We start from the raw sequence: 2,477 nt of genomic DNA on the forward strand, positions 1-2,477 counted from the left end.
GCATGCAAACTCACACAAGCTACAAACTAGGGTTTCCCATTTCTGATTCCCCTCCTCCATAAGCTGATCTAAATGCCTGCTTAGGTCTTTCTCACACCAGCCACTGTCCTGAGGGGCTGGGCTTTTCTAGGTCTGCAGAGACACACTCACAGATATCCCTGGGAAGGGATTGGTCCATTTCATCAGGCCAGGCTGTTGGGAGCCCCTTGAATGAGTCACAGCTTTGCTATTATTGTCCAAGCATGGCTTGAAGGTGCTAGCCTCAGGCTCAGGGTGTGCCGCCTGCTCCAGAGACCTGTTCCGGTTCAGCCCTGCCTTTCTGCTTGTCTCACAGCCATCTCCTGGGATGGAACATGCTTTCCCATCAGAAGGGGAGCTTCCTGAGGACCAGGGTTGGCTTCCACCTTCATCTATGCCTCCAAGATGGCCTCAGAACACAGCAGTGCTGGGAGCATGCCTTTAATCCCAAGGAAGAAGAGGCAGGCGGATCTCTGAGTTCGAGGCCAGCCTACGAAGTGAGTTCCAGGATAGTCAGGGCTACACACAGAGATTCTGTCTTGAAAAACTAAAAACCAAACCAAACCAAAACCAAACCAACCAACCAACCAACCAAAAAGAAAACCCCACACAGCATACAAGGAGACGGTGAAGTGGTAGGAGTTAAGCTGTGCCACCTGTTAGCAGTATGACCAGAGAAAGGTACTTGAACCAACAGATCTGGTCTTTTGCCACTTGGAAAAACAAGGTGAATACTTCTTTCTTTCTTTCTTTCTTTCTTTCTTTCTTTCTTCTTTTCTTCCTTCCTTCCTTCCTTCCTTCCTTCCTTTCTTTCTTTCACTCTTTTTTTGTAAGTGCCTTTCAATAGTAAAAGGTAGCATCCTTTGACTTAGGGAATTCTAATTAAAATAGCATCGATTCAAGAATAGACATCTGCTTCCTGACATTTAGACATTGCCTGCTACAGACCAGGGAGTACACACTGAAACACAGACCAGTCTTCTCGTTTCTGAGACGGTGACAGAAACACTCCTAGCCATTCGTGATCTGAATTTTGGTGTCTGAATTAAATTATGGTACACATTAAAAAATCATGAGACATAAATTACTCCTTAATAGCCTTTTTAAGATAAGCTATTAGGTCTGCCCTCTCTCCCTTCTTTTTAAGTCCAGAGATCATTCATTCCTGTTCCAGGGATGTACCTTTTGGGATTCTCCAAACACTCCATCAGGTATCCTCTTGCTAGGTGATGCCTTTGTTCTTGTTGGCATCTGTGTGCGGGAATCCAGCTGCCTGACCTGTCTTCCTCCCAAACAGACCATGGAGGTTTGGTCCAGTCTTATGTTTGCCTCCTTCGTCCACCATGCGGCCCTGGGCACACTTCTGAGCAAAAATCCTCTTGCCTTTCTCAACATCATCCGTTTTTAATTTGCTCCTGGGTGATCAACACCATAATCATTGTGACCCGGAGATTGCCGTCCTGCTCTCTGAACACTTCTTTAAAAAAAAAAAAAAATCACGAGTGTGTGTGTGTGTGCGTGTCCGTGTGTGTATGTGAGTCTGTGTGTGTGTGTGAGTCTGTGTGTGTGTGAGTCTGTGTGTGTGTGAGTCTGTGTGTGTGAGTCTGTGTGTGTGTCTGTGAGTGTGTGTGTGTGTCTGTGTGTGACTTGTGGGAGTCCCCTGACACGTGGGATCCTGGGATTGAACTTAATCAACAGACTTGGAGACAGGCACCCTTTCCTGTTGAGTCACTCCCCAACCCAGGTAAATCCTGTGTATCATCAGGTCTGACTTCCACTTAGACACAATGAGTTCATCCAAGCAAAGCTCTCAGCCGGCTGTTTCCATACCCAACAAGGTGCCCTGTGATGTAAAAGGTGCTAAGTTAAAGGGACACACCTCACTACCCTGACTTTGTGTGTCAAGGAAGGAAGTAGGGAGTTGGTAGAGCAAAAGACAAGGAATTAACAAGTTCAGCAGTGAGTATGTTCGAGTGCACACAGCAGGGAAAATGTACCCTCGTCTGGACATGTGCTCTCTGAGCCAAGATACTGCCAAGTGCTCCATGCCTGATAAGGGGCATCTCTTCCCTATGGCTATGTCCTCCACCTTTGCCTGGGTCTCTGGGGCTGGGATGCAGGCAGCCGGACGTGGCAGGCCCAAGGCTGCTCTGCAGGAAGCAGCGGCTGAGACAGTCCTGAGCCTCAAAGTAACGGAAGGGAGGGAGCAGCCAGCACCTGCATTGTGCGAGGCCCGCTCCCCACTGAGCCACCAGGACCCCCTAAGCACATTCTTGGCGGGAGTTCCCTGCTCAGGGCGGTGGTTCTCAAGCAGATAAAGACCGAGGATTGCTACTCTTTCACTCCCTGAGGAGTTCGCTTATTCTTTCACCCGTCAATCACCGAACAGAGGCACTAGTAAACGGAAAACAGCCCATAATCCCATTGGTTCTTCGAAATTGGAGGTGGTCTCCGCGGAG

The 2,477-nt window shown here is 48.5% G+C and overlaps 1 pseudogene; it reads right to left on the reverse strand.

The window, feature by feature from the left end:
• Positions 1-1,102: 1,102 nt before the first annotated feature.
• Positions 1,103-2,029, reverse strand: LOC126513076 (cytochrome c, somatic-like; annotated as a pseudogene).
• Positions 2,030-2,477: the final 448 nt, after the last annotated feature.

Source organism: Alexandromys fortis, unplaced genomic scaffold, assembly GCF_014885135.2.
Source record: "Alexandromys fortis isolate MF-2015 unplaced genomic scaffold, M_Fortis_MF-2015_v1.1 scaffold_122, whole genome shotgun sequence".
Taxonomy (NCBI): Eukaryota; Metazoa; Chordata; class Mammalia; order Rodentia; family Cricetidae; genus Alexandromys; species Alexandromys fortis.